Below are 23,619 nucleotides of genomic sequence, written 5' to 3'. Positions count from 1 at the left end.
GAGTGAAGTACTGAAATAGATGTGCTGTGATAGTTCACAGTGTCTTCTTACTGGCTATTTTTAAAAGTTAATGGTTAGTCAACTATTATTCATGAACAGTTTTGATACAGGTGATCCTACTGTGGAGTACAGATGTAAAAGTAGAAGATTTTCAAATGTCTATTTCAGTCCAATTGTATTCTTGGTTTTGCATTTTAGGATCAATCTCATTAACAACATCACATTGTGTTTCATTAATTAGGGTCCAGGTGTATTCCACTTTTGCACAAAGTCTTAGGTCTTGTCTCTCTCCTAAATAAATCAGCAGTTACTTCAGCCTCCTGCAGCCAAGTGGCCCCATGACAGTGAGTGGTCACTGTGGGTTTTGTGATGTAGAGGTTTCTTTGGTGAAAAGATAGAGAAGCCTGGAAGCACTTCTGATTTCAGTTTCTGTTTGGACAAAGGATCTTCATGCCTGCATGAAGAGATGCAAGTAAGGGTGGGAATGAGAAGGAATATCTTGGTTACCTCAGCATAGCCATGCATTTCCATGGTGGAGTGGGAAGGACTGATAAGAAAAAAATGAGCTCCACCTAGCAAAGAGGAAACTTCAGCATAGATTTGCTAATCTGATTTGATACATGCTATGATATCCTGTTAGGCTGGTGACATGCTTGTCCAGATAAAAGTGACCCACACAGGCCTAAACAAAAAAGCTGAGAAAATGGGAATGTGATTCTTTAAAAAAATGTCATTGAAGGAAGAAAAAAGAAAACAAGACAAGTGATGCTCTAGACTGTAAACTGTATCTAAATAAACATAATGGAATCAGAACAGCTAAAGAAAGATCCAAATTACAACTTAATTGACATAACAGAAACTTGGTAAAGTAATGTCATGTGAGTATGTGACTGGAATACTAATGCCAAAGAGCACAGCTTGTTCAGGAGCAAGAGGAGGAAACAACAGGAAGAAAAAAGGTAAAGGAGATTATGCCTCATGTCTCACTGAGATGTTCAGAATGCAGCAGGAAACATGCATTGAAAGTTTGAGCAATCGTACAAAGAACAAGAATTATAGACATTGTTGGGGAATCTGCTCAGATTGAGGCAGATAAAGTAGATAACTCTTTTTGTTAGGAATTAGCAGGATTGTCCAAAGCATAGAGCTTGGCCAAAATGGGAAATTTTGGTCATACAGGTCTTTAAAAAAGAGCTGAGCTTGACTCAGATACCATGGTTCCTTCTCTCTGGAATAAGCATTAGAGTATATATGGGAATCCCTCAAATTTATGAGCCTGCCTTTTTAAGCAATCCCACTTGATAAAATAATTTATTTTACTTCCTTTTTACAGTCCTGTCTCAGCATTGGAGATACTTTAATATTTGTTTTTAGCTATTCTCTTTTCTTGATGTAGGTGGCACACCAAGACATGCTCTCTCTTACCGTGGAATGGCATTCCTCTTCACAAATCTGCAATCCTTCAATTGTGGTCTTTGGAAAGGATGATGAATATTAGAGAGGCTGCTTAATTGGCCTCACCCAAACCCCTCCTTATTCCCAGATATAATCCCTGAAACTTAAAAAAATTAAATTCATCTCAGTGCTAGTAAAATTCATTTGCACATGATTGAATGGCAGGCACTGTGCACGGAGAGGCAGAAAGAGGGCTCCTTCCTCAGATACCTTCCACTTTCTTCCCATTGCTTTATATCTACCCTGACCATCTTTAGGACAGGCTGCAGAACCAGATGAAATACTGCTCTTCATATTTCTCTCAATGACATCCAAATGGGAACTGGGAATAAGGAGCGGAAAATGAGGCATTTTCACGTTCAAACTGCTACCACAGATGAGTGAGTTCCTGCCTGACTCTTCCTTTCCACTTTCCTCCGCTCCCCCCCAAAATTGCTCTGAATTGCAAAGTTGTTACAGTGATTCCCCAAAGTATTCCTATTTTTCCTTAGGGCATAATCATGTAAATCTGAGGATGCTGAAAACTCTGATGAAAGCTTTCTTTGTCAAGTCTGTTGCAGCTTTCTTAGTCAGGGCACAATAAAGATGGACAAGTAGTGCAGAGTGACAGTGGATATCCATTCATGAAAACAAAGGAAGGAAAAGGTCAAAAGCCACAGTCAAACTATCGTTTCAAGGAAGTTTATGCTTATCCCATCCCATAAACACGGACACACTTCTGTGACATCCTATGTTACACTGTAATTTCTGTTGGGAAACTTCTAAAGGCAAGTTTCTCCAGGCTGAATTATATGAAATTGCTCATAGTGACTAGATGTTCAACGTTCTGTGCCTGTTTATTTACAAACCAGTGCCTTCAGATTAGTCTTGTTATAGCTGCAATGAATGGCTGGAAGCACCCTTGGTGCACAGTTTGTGGAACAGACCTCCCTTACAGCTCTTTTCTTCTCCTGGGATCTGTGTGATGTTTTTAGTGTGTTTACAGAGAGCCTGTGTGAACTGTCGGAAGCTGGCTGATACCAGCTGAGGTTCAGGGCTGTGTGAATGACCTGGGGCCAGACTCAGACAAGAGTGGAGGCTGGTAAGGGCATGATGTTGTTCAGAGTGAGCTGGTTCCCACAGGAGGACACAGATTGCTGACATGACTTTAGGCCTCATTTATTTGACCTAAAAGCTTCTGTGCTGGTACAGGATTTGGACTTCTGGGTTTCCAAGTGCATGTCATAGGAAGGTTGCACTTCTCCCAAGAAAGGTGTCCCCAAAAGGGAATGGTCTACAGCTTTCTCAAACTTACCCATGCAATATTTAGTCTGGCTTTCCAGCCTTGATGCCACCTGCCTCTTGTCAGACACCTTTTCCAATATGAGATAGAAATTCAGCTTTTTCTGGCAAAAATTTCCCTCTAACTCTCACCTATGCCCTATCAGAGTTCCCAATCTTCTTCCTATGACCTGCTGAGTTTAAAAAAAGGAAGAGCCTTTATGTCATTCTGTTCCTTTTAGCTTTTTGCTTTTCCTTCTATACACTTATTCATAGATTCAAGTGTTGGGAAATATCCCAAATAAAATGGGTTTATTTTTTAATCAAAAGAAAATACAAATAATTTCTCATCTGTGGACAAGATACTTCATGTAAACAGCATTTGATGAGCTCAACAAGCATTATATAGGCTGATGAACACATCAGAAAGAGAATTTCAACTGCCCATTACCTTGAGGCAGTGACCCAGAATATTGTGTGGACCTCGATTTTCAGCATCATTTTCAATGATGCTTGAATTAATAAAAAAATAACTGCACACATGAATGTTATTAACTTATTTTGGGTGCTGTTAGAGTGTGTTTTCTGTTTTGCAGCATTTAAAGGACCTCCAAAGTGTGTCAGTCGGATTGCTAAGTGAAGAGGAGGACAGCACAGTGTCCTCAGAGTCAGGTCTCCTGGCCACAGAGCAGTGAAAAGCCCCAGAGTCAGTGAAAACCATGGCAGCAAAGGTGCAGTTCTTACAGCTACCACAGATGCACAGAGGACTCCATCACATGGGACAAAGGAGCTGACACTCCATTCCCAGGCACTGAAAAAGAAGGGTGAGAAAACATTGCTGTCAATGACTCATATTTGTTTTAGTGATCAGACCATATGCAAAAACATTTTGTTTTGTCAGACCCAATATAATAATATTTGACATTTAATTTCAAACCCAGGAAAACTGAGGACAGGTGAAAATAAATATTTTTCCTTACCTGAAACAGAACAAGCTTTTATTTTGGCCAATGCTGAGTACTTTTGTCTCCACTTTATCACTCTTAGGTGGGTGGCAAAACTTCCCCCTAAAAAACAAACATGTTCAGAGAAAATCTGATGTCATAAAGAGCAGCAAGATCAGCAAATCCAAAACCTTATCTTTTTATTACCACTGTTACTGATAATTCTCCAAGTTGATCCAGTTCTAATTTGTGCAAGCAATTTTTTTATCTCCTTTTCAGTCAATGGATTATTTCTATGAGGCACTTCGTGTTTAAAACAGTTGAAAAATAAGAACTAAACCAAAACTAATGTTTTTACATGCCACAGAGGTAGTTGAAACTATAGAAAAACGAATCAGATGCAATTCTGCATCAAAGGGTTACAAGCAGCATCAGAAAGGCTAGGTTATCAACCAGTGAGACTAAAAGTAACGAAGTACTGCAAGAAAAAAAAACCACTTTTTTTGTTCAATTGAATATCTTAAATTCTATGGTCAATAAAGAAGAAAAAATAGGAAAAATAATCCTAAGGTAATTTCCAATTCAAAGCCTGGCCTTAATATTGAAGAATTTATACTACTTCACTATTTTAGACAGATAAATATACAGGTAGATGCTTTCTTTAAAAATACCAAGGAATATAATACAAAATTCCTAGGTTTCAGTTTCAACATATATGAGCTACAAAGTGCTTCATTCTTGCTTTTTACATTTTGTTTTTCTTTTCCTGACACCTATAAAATTTTAGGTGAAGGGGAACTATTTTTTTAAACTTTCAATTAATTTTACTACTTAGACGTTTTACTAAGTTTTTAGAATTTTCAGATCTTTTCCTTATTTCCATTGTATTTTCTGTGAAACAGGCATTACTTGAAATGGAGCTGAGGCCAACATCTTTTAAAAAGGATTATTTAGTCTATCAAAAACAATTTTATCTTTCACAGGAAGCTAATAATGAGTAGCTTCCTTATCCTGTTGAATTGAAACATGGTCATGTGATCCAGCAGGTACAGGCCTTGAGGATAGAAAGCATAATGAGATATACAAATGAAAATAATTCGATTTTTCCCAGCTACTAGTACCTGCACATGTTGCTTTGGCCAGTTTCATTGGTGTCCACCTTTCTTCCCCCTCACCTCCTCATTCCACAGCATACAACACCCCCATGTTTTGAGATTCCCAAAGAGCCTACCAGCACTAAATGGGCTCTCTGAAAACATTCTGTGTGTCCCACAAGCTTGTACTTATTTCATGCTGAGTTTTGTCCTCAACAGACAGAACTGAGCACAAATTACTGTTCTGGTTTATGTCCTTATCAGAAAGGGGGAAAGAAGAGTAAGTGAACAGTGCCCTGGCCAGTGCCTTCCCCAGCACGGTAACTGCACAGACTGAGCAGTAACCACAAGTCCCTGAAGCACTTCATAGTTTTATTTCATTGCATGAAATTGGTCAATGAAAAAACTAGTGATAAAACCAGTATAATCAGAGGGGAGAGAAAACACTCCTAACCCAAGCAAAAGGGACAAGTTCTCTTATAAACAAGAGCCAAATTCTCAGCAGACCTCAATGCTGATCTCTTCCAGACTGCAAGGGTTGAGTCTTAATTTTTTGCATCCTTTTTCATCTTTTATCAAAATATCCTCAGTGCTATGTTGTCTGAAATTCAAGCCAAAATGTAACTTCCACAGAAGAAGAACAACATTGTTGGGGCCAAAACTTTATTTTTTAGCATCTCCTATAAAAACACCCGTAGCTACCACCACATACATGTCGAACAGTCTACAAAGTTAAAGCATATGTAGCAGTGCACAATCAGTGACATTTATGCAGCAATAGAGCCATTGCTTTCAAAGAACAGTGATGATTTGCAGTGGTTTTCCATGCACTTTGAGCCTTTAACTGAATCATAATTAGAAACTTTTTAACAGAAGGAGTTAAAACTAGTAGGAATTCACTCAAATGCTAAAGATGTGAACACTAGATAAGGTAGGTAAGTCAGGAAAATAGTGGAAATATATTGAAGATACATAATGGATAAAATCTTTTAAGTCAATAGGATTTCACCATGGATTACACCTGCTATACTTTATAATTATATACTTAGGAAAACATATTCAGTGTTAACAGTTTAGCGATACTTCAAGATGCTAATCTTCACATTTTCACGTATATTCAGAAGCAGGATGAAAGGGCTAAACAGATAAGTAAGACACAAAGCATGTAAATGCTCAGCTCTTGTTGTGAAGGCAGACTCATTAAGGACAAATACAGGTTGCTTTGATGCTGTGCCAAACATCTGTAATTTTGTAAATTACAGAATACAGTAACATTTTGAGACATCTTGCCTTGGCAACGACATTGACAGATGACAAACCATTGATTTTCTGTCAGCTGCTTTCTTCCTCCTTTTTCAGTTCTCTGATTCCAAACATCTCACAGGCCTTTACCAAGAGGGTTAACCATAGCTTTCCACTGGGTTTCTAGGCAATAGATGAACCTGGGTGATGGAAGTCATCATTCCCTACATTCCTCAGCTTATGTATCACTTGGAGGATGCCCCTCTGCACTGATGTGCTTTCTGGAGCTGCTTCACATACAATTCGGTTTCTCTTGTTGTGAGGACTGTGACTTCCAAGAGAAGCATCTCCTCCAGCAATCTGACTTCACCTACTCCATCCATCAATACAGTGTGTTGATTTAAAACTCAGGGTGTATAAGAACCTAGGTTACTGAAAATGTGTTAACCAAGGATACTTGTTTCAACATGTCCTTTGAAGGCACAGATTATTTTACCTGAATCTTGGATTTTATTTTTGTTTTATGCTATCCTATTCATACACATACTCCAGGCTTGCAAACAAATGTAAATGATGATTTGGAAAGATGGCTCCTTTCCTATGAAATGCTATAAATGTTAGGATCCATGTTTTCCATTATTTTATTTTTTTTTTTATGTAGAAATATTTTCAGTTGGTAATTCTTGTAGGACACTGGAAAAGTAAAGTGCAGTGACATTAAATGTAAGAAATTACAGATACACTTTTTCAAGGACTCATTACTCATTCAGTAAAAACTTTTGAGGACAAAAATGTGGTCCCAGATGGGGAGAATACAATTACGGCAGTAACACAAGGATCTGAGAATTTGAATATTTGTTTATTTGCATCAGAGACCAGTATTTACACAGCAGTAATTACAAAGTTCTTCTGGCATTCAGCCGCTTGACTACATTAAAGATAGGGCATAGCTATCAAGGTCCCCTAGATTTTGGAGTCCAGGTTTCTCCTTTAGAGAAATTTAAGATGACTTTTTAATGGCATCAAACAGGACTTCAATTAATGCTCCCTGTTACTGCATCTGAGACCCTCCTCCTGTACACACACTTGTTTTATGAGCAAGACTCATTCCCTGTGAGCTCTCTAGATTTAGCCTGTAAACCAGGCACTTGCTGTCCCTGCTTTGCACTCTTAAAATATGCAATCCCATTCCCAGATGCTTGCAATGCCAAGGTACATAAAGTGTAGCTGTCTTCTACGGTCCTTCTGTCTGAATGTCACTTTCAGAGTCACAAGGTTGGCCAAACACATGGAAATATGTTTTTACTCTTATTATCCAGCAGTAACTATTAGGAACCATGCTCAAGCCAAACTAGGACATTTAATCCATCTTCCAAGATTCAATAAATATTTAAATAATAGTTAGGTAAAGACTGCCAAAATTAATTTATTTTCTATGCAATTTTCAGGTATGGCTACATATTGCATGCTCCTACAGTTTAGTTCATACCTGAAACTCCAGGTTATTGTGTTGTAAAGAGATAACACTGAATCAAAATACTAGGAATTGCATCTGTAAGGCTCAGAGAAGCCCAGGCACTCACACTCAAGGGCAATTGTCCTCTAAGATATTTTACTGTATTAACTAAGATCATTAAGTACCATGAGACAAGCCAATCTCTGATAATGTCAAACATGACATAAATGGACATTACTAAAGAACAAAACTGAGTAGACAAGAGAGAAAATATTATCAACAACAACGATTGTGAGAAGGAAAACATATTTTTACCTGGTTCTAAATCTTTTCTTCGTGCGTAGCTTTTAATCCTAAAAGCAAAATGTCACACCTGTCACACCCATGAGATACATAAACAAATTAAACATGACCCAGATTAAGGACAAAAGCAAACATGGGCCTGCACTGACACAAGGTGAGCTCAGTGATGTTCAGAGATTAACTCAGCTGCACTCTGAGGATGGAGAGAGACTTGACAGCCAATGCCATGTTAAAGCACTGCAGAGCACTCTCACAAACTGAGATTCCAGTTGTCTCATCAGGACTGTGAAACACACATCACTCTAATCAGTCTGGTTAATCTCTTAACACAAGAAATAATTTTTATTTCTGAAATTCCAGTTCAGACTTCCCTGCCTATACACAAAATCCTCTTTGGACTGCAGCTCTGTATTCTCACAGACACACAAACAACCAAGCATTTCTTACTCTTCCACAAAACATCATTATTTACCATTATAAAGCTCAAATGATCTTTACCATATTCCAAAGAAAGGTCAATATTTTAAATGTTGATGAAAGTACCTATTCCTTTTTTTATTGGTTAGTCACTCTGTGGAAACATTGTTTTGTGAAAATCTCCTTTCTCAAGGAGACTTCTGTAAACTTTGTGACATTCTTTCTGTCAGCTACACCATCCCATCCCTGGAATTTCAAGATCAGAGGACAGCAGGATAATTTCTTGCAAAGTTAGTAAAGGTTTAAAGAGAAGTCATTCAAAATTAAACTTTCTTTAAAAACATCAGAAATCAAAAGAAGGAACAATTCTTTAACACAAGACACTGTTATAATTGTATGAGAATGTCTTTATCTGAATCTTCTGTTTTCACTGCTGTCTGGCTTAGGCACATCTGTAACTGCTGTATAAAGCTGCAGAGAGGCAACAAGCAATTACAGTTATTTTCTGAAGTCATATTAAGGTGTAGAAATGGTACTGGATGAAACACTGACATTAGAGAAGGCAGATGAAGATTGGTTGATATAAAAAATGGGATTTTGGACTCAGGGGCTTGCATTTTACTCACAGCATGAAGCAAAACCAGACAGGTTTTGTTTATTATTTGTTTGGACTGTAAAATTATGAGAAAGATTTTCCACTGAGACTGGGTGTAGAAATCTCCTGAGAAAGCATCTTCTGCCCAAACATGGAAAGCCCAAGAGACTCGCCTGGATGAACTTTGATACAGCACTATAAATAATGAGCATGTGTCTGGGAAACTACGCTGAATTCTGAGGTTTTTTGCATGTCATTCATCTCTACCCCACTAAAGAGTTATAGGAACAAAAGGACTCATCCAAGGTTTGCCACCATCCCTGTATCACAGCTTGTGCTCACGTATTGTACTTGAGCTTTTTAGTTCCCCTGTGTACAATGAAACTCCTGTATAGTTGCTGCTGCAGGAGGTTAAAAGTTTTTGTAGTAAATGGACAAAGGAGAGGAGAAATAAAAGCAAGCAGTAAGCAGAGAAAGCAAGATCTGGCTTGGGTTGGGCTCTGCCTAGGACTTGAATTTGTTCATTGCAAATGTAATTGCATTGTAATGGACTTGAATGTCCATTACATGACTACAGGAAGATCCCACCATGTGGCTTTTCCTCTACTCCTGCTGGATATATCAAATCATAACATGGCTTGGTTCACTCTCTGGATGCCCATGCATTGTAGAGGTCAGGCTCCTAAGGTCTGGACACCTCCCAGACCTTAGGAGCCTGCTGATTGCACTTGGCTGCACCACTTGGCATTTCTGCCTTCAGATCCAGAGCTCCATAGGAAATGATTTGGGGTAGAAAGGAATCATAGGAGCAAAAGCAAAGTATAATGAGAAAAATGTGGGCAGTCAGGTCTCATTAGTCTCTGTATAGACCTGAAAGTAGAGAGATCCTCCCCTGTCTGAAATACAAGTAGCTTCTGAAGCTCTCTGAAGAACCAAAGGAAAGGCTTTCAAATCAGAAATTTGCCAGACACGATGTTTGCTGTTTCCCTCTTCAACAGAAAAAATGTTTTCTGGTTCTCCCTGACTAAAAATCTAGAGGAATTTGTAAGTTTCCAGACAAGTTGAGAAAGGATATGATGTGGTGTGTGCTAGGCCATGTCAATCCAGGCAGGTTCAGGCTGCCCATTATGGCTTTTCCCATATTGTGTGCTGCTGCTGAATGAGCCAGCTTGGACACAAGCATCACAGAAATGCATCCAGGTAGAGAGAATCTGTATGAAACCCTTGAAGTGGAGCTTTACTCCTTACTGTGGTGAGTCATGAAGCCACTTAGAACTTTGAACAGCACCACACAGCTACCTATAGAGACCCTGGCTGCTTTTTTGTCAATGATGGCACAAGCTGCAGTTCATCAGGAGCCATTGTGTTCCAGAGGCAGGATTCAGCTGGGGAATTGGTGGCTCTTTTGAAGTTCTTGCAGTGAATCCACATTCACATTGCATTCCAGGAAGAACAGTTGGAGCCAGCAGTAACTACACTCAGTAGTGCTAGTAATAGCAAATGGCTGTAATTGAGATAAAAATTTTGTCTATAGTGTGCTAAAATATTGAAAAATAGTTTAAAATCAAAAAGTATATCCCACTAGCACCACCAACAATGTGAAACTGTTTTCTGTGTCAAAAAAGTGGGTCACATATTTTGCTTGTGTTTGCTTAGCACCTATCACTGTAAAATCCTGGTCCATGACTCACAAAGTGCCAGAAACATGCAGAAATTTCTTCTTGCTCTTTCCTGCTGCCTTCTCTTATTTCAATGTGATCTGAGAGGACAAGGATTTCTTTGACCATTATTAGTTAGAAAGCCTTTGAAAGTGTGATAGACATCCACATTCAACACTATTAGTTTTTTCCTGTTGACTATTTTACTAACAAAACCTTTTAAGTAAAGCAGAGGTGCTCATGAAGGTGTGCAAGGCACAGAGAAGTTCCTTGCACATCAGGTCAATGGAAGTGTGAACTACCTTGATGGCAAGACACACTTAGTTTTGGCTGATACCCTTAGTTCAGCTGAGACACTCCCATAAGGCCAACTGTAAATCTGTTCAGGACTGGAGAAATCAATTTATTCAATGTGTACAGGCATTACTGGAAAAGGGAGGTAGTATTTAAGATTTTCCTAATATAACATATGTTTTATAAATCTGAAACCCATTAAAGTGGGCACTGCCATGGAAAAATAGAACAGGATGATGATAATTACTAAAAACACTCATTATAGTAATCAAGAGTAGTAAAGGTCATGCAAATGAACAACATTCAGAGAACAGGATATGAGACACTGACTTCTCTGGACGGAGGGCAGGGAAAGAGATGGGAGAAAATGTTAAAGGGGAGTGCAAAGGAAGGAAACATGAGACAGAGTGAAAAGACAGCAAGTCTGTGTCATTTACGTCACAACTGCCTTAAACAAGAGCAGCCAGGAAGATGCTTCCGAATTTTTCCATTTCGGTAACACTGAAATTATTTATGTATGAAAATTGTAGAGAACCACAGTAATTTCGTTTTATAGTAAGGCACAGATGTTTGAATTCAAGCACATAGAACTTGATCATGAGCAAGATGGCAAAAAGGGAACCTGATGGAAACAAAATAAATTGAAGGGGTCTCATTTTTATACTAAAAATTCCTCAGAATGGATATGAACATTTTATCTCTCAGTTCTCCAAGGGTCTTGGCATAGGTCGGCTATTAAATGAAGGTGCTGAGCAGTTAGAGGAGTCTTCCTTCATAGGCAACATCAAAATGTTACTTGATTTTTCCCCTAGGCTCAAAAAGAATTATTTTCCATTTTTTCCAATCAAGGCTGAAGGTTCCCCTCCTCAACAGATCCTGATCAGCAGAGCACAACAGAAACTCAGCACAGTGCTAACCCAGTGTACTGAGATTCTCCTCAGCCCATGTGCTTCTGCATCCAGCTGGAAATTTATAGAGAGACCAGGGGAGGCACCTGCCTAGAAACCTCCAACAGCAGCAGGTACATGTTTTGATAAATCCTGAAAACAGTATTCACTACATTCATATGTAGCAATGATTTGCTGCTGGCATATGTCTTAAAGGAACTTTTGAAGCTTTCTTCATGGAATTCTTTTTCCTTCCCCGAGTTGCAAGAGCAAAATCAGAGGTGTGTGGGCAATGTCATGACTTAATAGGCAATTTCTCAAACAAGAAGTCACAAACATGATTTTTATTTCATTTTCTCAACTCAGCCTCAAGAAAATATAAAGCATTACGTTTTCTAGTTAAAATTTTGTTAGCAGATAGTTCTTTAAGCTGGCTTCTGTACTGTAAGTAAGGCTTAAATAACAATTGTTTTCTTTAGTATTACACTGCAAAGATTTGATTGATTGATCCAGCCTTCCTCTTAGTTAAGTGAAAAGTGAAGGAAATCAGTGTCATCCTTCACAAAGAGCAAAGGCTGACACACCAACTGGTTTTGTTCAAAGTAAAGCTACAGGCTTTGAAATTACAGCAGAAGTTCAGCTAAGACTGTGTGTAGGAGTTATCATGATGTTCTAATAATCCCTCAGTGTAAAAATGCATCCTGAGGAACTACAGGCTGAAAAATAGAGAGAATATGCACATCCACAAAGCCAGCTGTATCTTTACTGCATTCGATGTGAGAACTAAAAATCTCAGATAGAGGTAAATTCCTGTTGTTTTTCCTGTGGTAATGACTATACCTTTAATCTCTGTGCACCCTGAAAATTATTTGTTGGTTATTCTGCATACTAATGCTTAGCTCACTGCTTATCCCATGTTCCTTTATTCTTCTAACTCAACAGAAGATTTGTGAGGAGAACCTTATGAAAAAACCCAACAGTAAAAATTTGTCTCTGAATACACTTCAGCTCTTAATCAGTTGAGAAAAGCTATTTCTGTGCAGTTCATCAGTCATGTATATTTTAAAGATTTAATATTTCTCCTGAATTCTAGTTTACCTATCCATAAATACACATTAAAATAAACTGATGATAAAACATCTACAGAATTTCATGTCCTGATGCTCTGCTTCAATTGATTCTTGAGATATACTATTCCTCTTAAAACACAGGGAGTTAGTAATTTGTTAGTATTGTTTTCCTCCACAGGAAACATCTGATTTGCTGTAATTAGGCAAGGCAGCAATACATGCCATCACTCAGCAAACTGAACAGCCATCGACTTTCGTGATTGTTTGCCAATCTTCAAGCATTAATAGGAAGCCAACATCGCTTCTTTTGACGTAATCTCTGTACAGTAAATAGGGCACTTGTGCAAATTTGATGGGCTTCATTAAAGCTTGTGGAGCAAGAAAAAAAAAGGAAAAGATGGTGCAGTGTAATGGAGTGTAGCCTTGGGACATTCTATTCTGTGATAGGAGAGAGTTGCCAGGGGAAACTGCAAGATGCAGATGCCAAACATGTTTTGTAAGGGAAGAAACACTGATAGTGGAATGGTGTCCTTTCTTGCTCCCTTTTCTGTGTGACTGCAGAGCTCATAGCAAATGCTCATATTGCACCTCCTGTACTGTTATGTGTTGAAAGACTTTCCAGTTTTAAATTGTGCTAAATGAATGCTCAGCAGAAGTTTGTTAGTACCAAGCAAGTACATGGTTTGCCCAACAACACCTTAATTTTGAACTGCAATTCATTCAACTTCACGGGTACTGTGATTCACACTTTACAGACTATAGACCAAGGAAGAAGAGGCATACAGACAACCAACCTTCCCTCCTGCTGGTTTTTTGGTTGGTTTTCTTTTTTTGCCCCCCACTATCTGATTAGATCAGCTGTTTTTATCCAAGACATGCCATCAAATTTGAGACAGATTTGCAAATTAATATATACTCTAAACTTTATGTTTTTTACTGTATGCTACACTAAAGGAAAAATTTTTCAATCTAACTAGAAATTTATTTTTTTTCACTGTGATTTGTAACTGAGCCAGGTACCTTTACTAACAAAAGTACATATCACACATCAGGAATACAGCTTCAAGTAGATCAATCAACAAACCAGATAACCACAAATTTTCTTTCTGTTGCTTCCTTTTGATGTATCTGATTAGATTTAATAACTGCACCTGTGCAAAACCAATTCCTCCCTCGCACAGGTGAGCAAAGCAGAGGGCACAGAGTGGTTTTCTCATAAACATTATACCTCTGACATCCATCATGGCAGTTATTGCTATATCAGAGGGAGAAACCTGCTTTCTGTGAACATCCCAATTAGCCATTTGCAGTGAAGTAGGAAGGCCATAGCTGAGTATTTAAATCACTTTTTTTTTTTCCTAATGTCACAGCAGAAATCTTGCTGCCTTTGCTATAACACCTCTCTGAACACAATACCATACATATCAATCACCAGGAAGGGCAGACTGGCATAGCCTAAGTTCTGGCCAATAGTTAAAATGCATAACTAAGACAAACTGTCAGTGAACTGAAAAAAACTCTGGCAGGGAAAAAATGCCACTCACCTCAAGGCAAAGTGAATAAATCCTTCCATTTATATCTAATGCACCAGTTGCCCCAGCATAAAGAAATCACCCCTGGATCACCTCTAGATTTTTGTATACAAGTGTTTTTAATTTAGAGTTGCATTTGTGAATATCCCCATGCCACCAGAAGGATCCTGCCTTGCAATTAGCAACTCTGAACGTAGCTTGTAGAATACAGCTGCAAACCTTGTGATTTTATCCTGTCTCTAAGGAAAATCCTGAGGAAAAATTTCCTTTCTGTATCTCACAGCCTAAGCCTTCTAGTAAGCCTGTAATTCATCAGGTTATGGCTCACAATGACGAGACGCTCTTATGTAGAAATTAGATTTATCAGATGCTAAACCAAGCTGATCTTTAAAATGAGAACTACTTAATCCATTTTGATTAAATCAGCAAAGCTCCTAGTGAAAACCAACTAGAATATTTGAGAGAGAGCTACACAAGGATGGATTCTTTAGTCAGAAACACCAGTTGCAACTTTGTTGAAAGAAAGCAAGCCATTTCCACTAGGACCTCAGGGATGTTTATAAATAATACCTAAATCTGAGATGCTCTGCAGTGTTTTGACTACTATAGTCCTGTTTTAGATCCCTGGTTTTATATGTGTCTATGCTCTTTTCCCCTACACACATTTTATCTAGCTTTTATATGCTGCCTTTATTCAGAGCCATTCAGAGGTGCTCATATATGAACCGTATCTCTCTTATTGCCTTTGTGATTTACAGAGTGAGAAAGAGGCACAGCACTCCAGTGATTTATCTGAGACAGTGGACAAGGTGAGACATACAGATGTGTGCTCTGCTCAGGAAATCATGTTGATAGCCACACACAGGCACAACGTGAAACATTTAACGAACAATTACTGGAACCAGAAATCCATCTGCCTATGAAATACTGCAAAAAAAACCCACAAAACAAGTAAAACTTAACATCACCAGCCCCCAAAATATCTGAGCACAAGGTTTATCTCAAAATACGAAATAAATGCTGTATAACTTGGAATCTGTGGAGAGACTGGGGAAAAACTACTTCAAGTGAAAAAAAGAAAATTTATCAATTTTCAACAATTTCACCAATAGCACCAGTGGATGAATAGGAATTCATATTTCTTTTAGTGATTGAAGTATCACATATTGTTCAAAGCAATCTAATTTAGTCAAATATTCTGAGACCACATTTAATCTCTTGGACTGGATGAATAGCAGGTTCTAGACCACGTGATGAAACTGAGTAGGCACAAATCTTTGAGGGGCTTTCATAAAACTGTGGTCGAAAATAGATGGTCTTTAAGGTCCCTTCTAACCCAAACAACTCTATTATTGTCTTTTTATGTTGCATTACCCACAGGCTTTCAGCCTTTAACTGAAATGAAAGGCTCATAAGAAGAAAATAAATCAGACTAATTCTAAAACAACTATTACAGGTCTCAAAGTTATGGCTCAAAATCCCTGTCTTCCCTATCTAAACTACATGGGTCACAATTCAGTCTGGACAGAAAATTTGATTTACTGGTAATCTGTAATCATTTTCCAATTTAGTTATGGAACAGATAGTTAACTAGGCACGTATAAGGTTGTCTATCATGTGGATCCTTCAAATAGGTATTAGATGTGTTTTCTCAATGAAATACAGAGAGAAGTGGTCAGAAAGAAGTGATGGACAGGTGCTACTTAAACTTTTGCTTTACTGATGTGCAGCTGTTCTTAGTAAGTCATGAGCACAGGGCTAAAATGAACTCTGGGATTGATGAACCACCTCTACACTCTACATGTAAAGATTCTGGTTTGAGATTGAGGCCTAGCAGTATGGTTGTACTGGCAAGGCAAGGCCAACACAGTCAGCTCTCTGTTGAGGACAGCCACCACAGCATCTGCTGATAGCAGCACTTTCCCCCTTCTTTACCCTTTTAAATACCTATATGACTATAATTTCAGGGAGAAAATATTTATTTCTTCTTTACTGTTAAAAGTCAAATATCTCTATTAAGGTGCTGTTCTGAAAAAAGAGGTGGCTCTCTATCTATGGAGAAGACCAAGAAACTGAGTTTATGCCTGTTTTGAAGTGACATAGCACTGGCTTTCAGTTTTGCAAGGTTAATATTTCCAAGCCCTGCACTGTTTAAAAAGTCTCTATGTGGGGCTTAAAACTGGGAGAACATTAGTGATGCTCCTTTTCCCAAATTTCAATTCCCCCAAGTCCTACAGATATACTGGCTCATTGTCTGGGTTAATACATACTTTCTGTGCCACGGATTACAATTTTGGACAGAAAAAAATTGTTTTTTTTATTTTTCTTACACACAAAAATGATTAAAGTATAACTTATTTGGTAATGCTGATGACCTCGATTATTGGATGGCCCATCCTTATTGTCTGGGAAAGTACCAATGGAAACATTCTAGGGAAGAGGAACTAGCTCAGCTTTATTCTTAAAAACCAAAAACCTAAATAACAAAACAAAGGAACAACCAAGAAAAGGAGGAATTCTTTTCTTCCTGGCAGGTTTTTGATAATGTGAGTTGTTAGAGGCCTCATATTTGTATCCAGCCATGCTGTGACACAAGGTCAGACAAGATGCATCCTGCCTGGTCACTGGTTAGGAGAATATTTCTAAGTAATATTCTGTCTGCAGAATAAATAACAGAGTAAATAACCTCAGGCAGTCAGAAATTCTATTGAAACTCAAGTGCTCTACTGTATAAATTAAGGGTTTTTTTCTGTCAGGCATTATTTTCTGAAGAGATTGAAATATCAAGAGCCATGTAACCGTTCTTTGTACCATCAGAATTAATTTCTAAAATTTTTCCAATATTTTGTAAATGGGCATATGACCTGGAAAAATTTCCTCTTGTTGATAATACATGAAACTGTTAGTAGGTGTAAGAGTGATGTTTAAATACTCTATGCTAATAAATATCTAAGTAGCTTTAGAAACAAACTCTTTGTTGAAGAGACTATGTACCTGTATAATTTTGGGAGCAGCTATAACACAGTCTGTTGAGAGAGGATCAAGTGAAAAACCATTTGAAAACCAGCTTGTGAAAGACATCCACTAGAAAAAAATTACTTTTTGTAAAGCTTCCTAAAGTGAAAAAACTTACAGAATTTTTTACTTTTTTCATTGCAGAGGAGCTTGAGTGACCCCTCATGCTGCATGGCTTTTGTATGGCAGGCACATCAGATCATCGGATACAAACTGAAAACTCATTAAAGGAGATTATGGAGCAAACTGTTGACCTTTATTTTGTCACATCACAAGATGCAGGTGGTGATGTGTAACCTCCTGCTAAGAGCTGCTTAGTGCCTGAAGAGTGGAAGGTAACCAGCAAGGCAACTCTTTAATGAAGTGATTTCAGTGGTGGATTGGGCTGAAGGATTTACAAGCTTGTAAATTTAAGGCTTGGGCAAACTGGTAGATATCAGTTTAAAATGGTGAGCAGCTTGATACTAAAAGGAACATGATCCATGTGCTAATAGGTATTGTGTTTGGTTTTTTTAAACAAAATGGTTTTAACTGGGCAAATAGTATACTATTCCTCAAGTGATGGACAATTCTGTGTCCTAATTTCAAAATGCTAATTTAGATGGATGGCCCTTTGGCCTAATCTAGAACAGCTGTTTCTGATCCAAAAGTTTTTCTTACACTTGCTATTTTCATTTTAAATGAGAAAAAATATATCATCTTCAATTAAACCTGATTTTCTTGCTCGTGTATTTTAGTATTTTGTCACGTATCTGGGAAATCACAATGTTAGTGGGACAGTACTCTTAATTCTGACTTTAACCTAGGTGACTTGTATGTTAATTAACTAAATGAAACATATACAGATTACTTAGCACAGAGAATAAGAAACCTGGGGTCTAGCCAGAATATAAAACTCTATAGAAGTGTGCATACAAGGAATTGTTGGACTGCTTTATTTGGCTTAATGCATGCTTAAATCATATTAATCTGATAATCTGCCACAAACAACTTTTAAAACAAATTTCTGTAGGCTGATTTTTATATTGTGCTTTTGTGTGGCATAAGTTGCAACTTGTGCAGCATGAAGTTATTACTTATTTTGCTTAATTCCTTGTTTTGAATCTTTCTATTCAGATATCAACAATCCAGACATGTGATCTCATAGGAGAAATAATAAGGCTACTTTCTGACTGCATAATAGCATTTCTCCCCTTAAACCTTTTCCCTATACTCCTACTACATTATAATGTTAGACATGGTTATTTCTCCAAGGAAAACCAAATTCTGCCATTACTGCTTCTTTTGATAACTGTGTAAGTTCCAGAAACTTTTGGTCATCAAGAGCTTGATAACCCCTTATCAATCAAAAAGTCTGCTTTATTCTTTTGTACCCTTTTACAGTCAAAATACTTTTTTCCCATTATTTAGTACTATAAACAAATTCTTAATTGCAAAGCATATAATATTGTGGCAATACATATTTTAATTGTTGTTTTGAAAGGTATTCTGTTAGCTTTAATATGACGTTCCATGCCATGTATATCACTTCAGACACAGATTCAGGTTTAAACAAAATTTATTTCCTCTATGTTTATATTTTAAAAAAGATTTTCACTGGAGAATTAATTATTTGTTCCAAGCTGATGTTCTAATCATCCATACTTTAGACAAGAAACTGTCAATAAATGTACAGTACTGCTCTATTTTTAAAGCATTTTTCAACTGCTTTGTATCAGTTTCAAATGTATTCTGACAAATATTTCAGAATAACTCTAGTTATTTTAAAATATCACATCTTCAGCATGAAGTTTTTATCTTTTTATGGGTCAATCTCACCAGATAAAGTTTTCCAATATAAACAGCAAGTGTATCCCAGTACTTTTTTTACCTTTCTGTTCAGTCTGGCAAATACATGATAAATAGAAGTGTTAAGTCTTTCTGATGGAGAAACAAAGTGATTTCTGAATTTCTGAAAATTACCCTTGCTTATTTAAGAGCAGAACCAACAACACTAAAACAAACTTATAACTTGAGTAAATATCTCTGATCACATCTGAGTGTTCCTCCACTGCCAGATGAATGTCTGCCAGATGAAGACTCGATAGAAGAAACTTGACTGGGCATCAGAGCTCTGTGTTGGCTTTGCTTTGCTTCCTGCAGGAAAGGTAAGGGTCTGGTTTGTACCTCTTGGGTTTTCAAATTAAATACTTCCAGTGTGATCCAAGTGTATGCAACATAACTAGTTTTTGAATTCACAGAGAGATTAAAAAGAAACCATAGTTCAACGCGTGAACAGCCCCATTCATTGCAAGACTGTTACCTCATGTAAATAGTATTTTAAAATATCAGCACTCTTAACTATTTTGTTACAGAAAGTATGTAAAAACAGATGGGGAGTACAATAGGAAGATTCATGCAATGTGCTCTGAGAATTGCTCTTTTGAGAGAAGCATTTAACAATACACAGTAAAAGAAGATTTTTTTTAACTTTTACACTTTTAAGTTCTTCTAAAGAAGAGAGACACAACTTTCAAGATGTGTTCTTGTCAAAGAGTGAGTTAAAGCAAGGGTCTGGTTTAACTGAATGGTAAGGGAGATTCAGACCACTGGAATCAACTGCACATATAGAAAAAGGAAATACATGATGTGATACATGAAGTTACTGCCACTGCCAAGCATTAATACCAGAACAATCTTATTGCTTTACAAACACAGACTTACTGCAGAGCCAGGCAGCATGCAAAGCCTAGTTTAGAGCTGACATGATTTACTTTTGGCTTCATCACCATCACTGGCCAAATAACAGAATTTGCTGCATTCTGTGCTCTGTGTAATGCATGAATCTTTTTGGTTATTATGCTATGTAAGTTAATTTCATGGTGGAATAGTGAATCAGCTGTGCTGCTGCCCTTGCACACAGACATCTTAAAACTAACTTTAATTTTGTATTTCCTACTGTCTCTTGGGATTTCTGTTACTTCTGCGAGGCAGTTGCAGAATTTTCCTTCTACTGAAAAAGGATCATTTGCAAATATTTCAAGACCAAATTTTGTTCTTGTCTATCTGGAATTTCTTAGAATTGACTTCTGGAGTATCTTGTGTTTATGCTGTGGCTTGGGAAAAAAAATGTCACTTCAGTAGATTGAACTCACTGACAGTAAAGGACCATTATGAGGAGATTTACTTCAGCCCCCTTTCTTTAACTTATTTAATCATATCTCCTTAAAAACATACAATATATTGACTGGTCTGTAATACTACTGCAGTGAAGTTCAAGAGGTCTAAGAGACAGAGCCATTTTCAGATATTTTCATTAGATGTATTTAGCTGCCATCTTAAGCAGTAACTATAGTGTCTCCTTTCTCTGAAACAGAAAAACACAAGGACTAGCAACATTAGGACTGTAGCAAACAATTTTGCAGCACATTATGTGCATTAACTAAAGTATAGTCATTACTTTTTCACTCGTTATGAAGAGCTACATAGTTTTAGATTATGTTTTGGAAAGATCTGACATACCTCTGACTGGAAGAGTGCCTGTTCTGCTGTTATAGACAAATAATCAAAAGTGGCATCTTCAGGCTGCGTATCTTTGGTGATTTTGACATGAGGTCCTTTTGCTCTTCAAATTCATGCGTTGTCTTTGAATCAGATATTTTTTAACTTGGTGTATTAAGAGCATGGGTTTTCTGACTCCATTTTAATACATATCTATTAGTCAGCTTTAATGCATTTAACATGTTAAACATTCATTTTGTATCATTCTAAATTGTTAGCAGAATGTTCTATTCAAGTCTTGATGTTTGACAAAAACCTATGTGTGCTAATAGCATTAACATTATGAGTAAAACTTAAAAGCTAATTAAAAAACATAATTTGACGTGTTCTGTTGTCCAGATTCTAGTTTTATTAATGCTATACAATTTTATATAAATTAGTATAATTCATATAAGCCTCTTTTAACTGATTTTGTAATCATCATTTTCACTTTTCTCCAGGGTTGATGTTAACCTGCCAGACTTGTTATTGCCTGAATTAGTTTTTTCACTCTGTTAAATGCTGAATTCATTTTTCTTCCCACCCTGCTGAAGTTCAGTAGCATCCCAAGACAAAGTTCTAGGGCCTCTTTGCTGGTGTCTGCAAGGGCCTCTTGCAGCCTGTGACCAGCCTTTTCGATTATTCTCTTCTCTGCTGTGAAACCAACAGAGACAGATGAAAATTGCCATCAACAGCAGTACTGAAAAGGTTGAACATTTCCATTCCATCAGCAGAGAGCTGTGATATGAAAGGTTCAGACTCCCTTCCTCGCTGGTGAAAATAATTCTATCTTCCTTAAAACTTCTTTGTCTTTTTCCCCCTTCTACCATCAATAGCTGCTCCCCTAGCACAGGAATGAGTCATTGCTCCTGTCCCTACCTCTTCATTCTAAAACTGGAAACAGAAGATGCTCTGGCTATTCTAGGAACTGGGAATTGGTCCACACATTCTGAACACTCAGTAAACACTTCAAGGAAAGAAAGACAGAAACTGCTCTTCTTGGAAGTCAGAAGTACTATGAAAGCGATATTTTGTCAGTGTAACATTGAAACATTTATCTCTGATGTAAAACTGGACAAAAAGTGCATGTACTGAATAACTTTGTTATTTATTGTGTCTCTTCAGACTTCTCTCACAGTGTCATTAATGATAACAGTACTTCAAAGATAAAGAAGAGATTAATCTAATGATCCACTCCTATGAACTGTTCATACCCTTGAGCCACATCTACCAAACTGTCCCTTTTTGAATGGGCTCAGATCCTGGAACATCCTATTAACTCTGAGGACTGACTGCCAGAATATGTGTGAATCATCTACTGTGAAGTGATGCTTAAAAAACAAATAATAAAAATAAATTACTTCAAATATAGGAAGAAGATTCTGCAGTTCATTTTCATTACAGCAGTTGTTTATTATGACTCAGGAAGTACAAATTCTTATATAGAAATTTCTGCAATACTTGAATTCATGCTAGTCCCCTCTAACTATTTTTTCTCTTTTTTTTTTTTTTTTTTTTGTTGAATTTATCTTGCTTGACTTTAACGACCTACCTTGTATTGAATTATATTAAATTAATGCAATTCTGTCCTCAGAACAGTGGCCAAAGAACATGGAGCAAGGATTTCATTATAATTGAAAATAATATGGATACATTTCCAAGCTTGTTAAAAAAGCAATATGGCAGAAAACTTCAAGGGTCAGTTTGCAGTAAAAATGAAAAAGTGATGGGCTACACAATTACCAATTATTATATAATTGGTGTATGCACTATGTTTACAACATACAGTGTAACAGTAATGATTAGGAGTGCATGCAGAATCACAGAATGCCTGTAAAACTGGTTTATGAAGTTTAAATACCGGGCTTTGTAAACAAAGTCACATTAATGAAGTATCAAGAGGGGACAGGATTGTATTGCCACAAAATTCTGATTAGTTTTGACACAATACCAGATTAAATGAGCATAAAATGGCAAAATCTGTGCTGGGAGGACTGCAGAAGTGAAGTTAAATGTCAGAAACATATACAATAGTTTTCCCTTTTCCTGATCTGTGTGCTATGAAATCTAGGTTCCCTTTGATATTTGAATCCTTTATGTAAGTTTAAAGGCTGGATCATTTTTAGGGGAGAAAGAATAAACATGTGCCAGTTATTTCAAAAATTACTGGTTAAAGACCTAGTAAGATTGAGGGTTTCACACTGGAGCAGGTCTTGAAACAAAGCAAAATAATTATTATTATTTATAATAATAATATATTTTGGCTAGTCATGCTGGTACTACTTACAATCTCATGCTCACATAATCACTCTTCAGATTCACTGTTTTTCTGCTTTTGTGAAATCAAACATTTTTGATATCATCTCTTATTTCAGTTGTCAGGATAATTTTCATGTATAAGGACCAAATATTACTTGTTCCTCTTTGAGATCTTCCTTGAAGTGGAAGAGAGACTTTAATCGAATTGGCAAGATCAAGACCAACAGTAAATCACAGATGCATTATGCTTTCTGCTTTTCTTACAAGATCAAGTAGTAAATAAGGTTTATTACAAGATGCCCATAATCAGGCTGCAGAGGCTTTCAGGAGATATAAGAAAGGATTGGACAAATTCATGGAAAACAGGTCTATAAACAGTATCAGGAAGAGGCAAAGTTCTGACGTCTCTAATACAACTGGAGTAAAGGTGGAGTAGAAGGTGAGTGTGTGACTGAAAGCCACCAGGTTTGGGTGTTCCCCCTAAGCTGCATCTCCAGCTGCCATTAGAACACTAGGATAGAGGGATCATCAATCTGACACAATAGGGCAATTTTTTTTGTTCAAAAAAGGATGATTGAAATGGATAAGAGTGATTAAAATAAGATTAGTTTAAAAATAA

The 23,619-nt window shown here is 37.2% G+C and overlaps 1 long non-coding RNA gene across 3 annotated transcripts; it reads left to right on the top strand.

Annotated features, from left to right (window-relative positions):
- The first annotated feature begins 3,440 nt into the window (after positions 1-3,440).
- Positions 3,441-22,121, top strand: LOC107201341. 3 transcript variants are annotated; one of them, XR_004496378.1, is made up of 4 exons: positions 3,441-3,539; positions 17,367-17,557; positions 19,280-19,369; positions 21,867-22,121. It is a non-coding gene; the product is annotated as an uncharacterized LOC107201341 (long non-coding RNA). The 3 variants fall into 3 exon arrangements; XR_004496377.1 differs by having other exon boundaries at positions 19,280-22,121; XR_004496379.1 differs by lacking the exon at positions 3,441-3,539 and adding an exon at positions 14,963-15,016 and having other exon boundaries at positions 19,280-22,121.
- Positions 22,122-23,619: the final 1,498 nt, after the last annotated feature.

This window comes from Parus major, chromosome 3, assembly GCF_001522545.3.
Source record: "Parus major isolate Abel chromosome 3, Parus_major1.1, whole genome shotgun sequence".
NCBI classification, from domain to species: Eukaryota; Metazoa; Chordata; class Aves; order Passeriformes; family Paridae; genus Parus; species Parus major.
The sequence above is the reverse complement of the archived record's forward strand: the minus strand, read 5'-3'. Positions and strand labels throughout refer to the sequence as shown.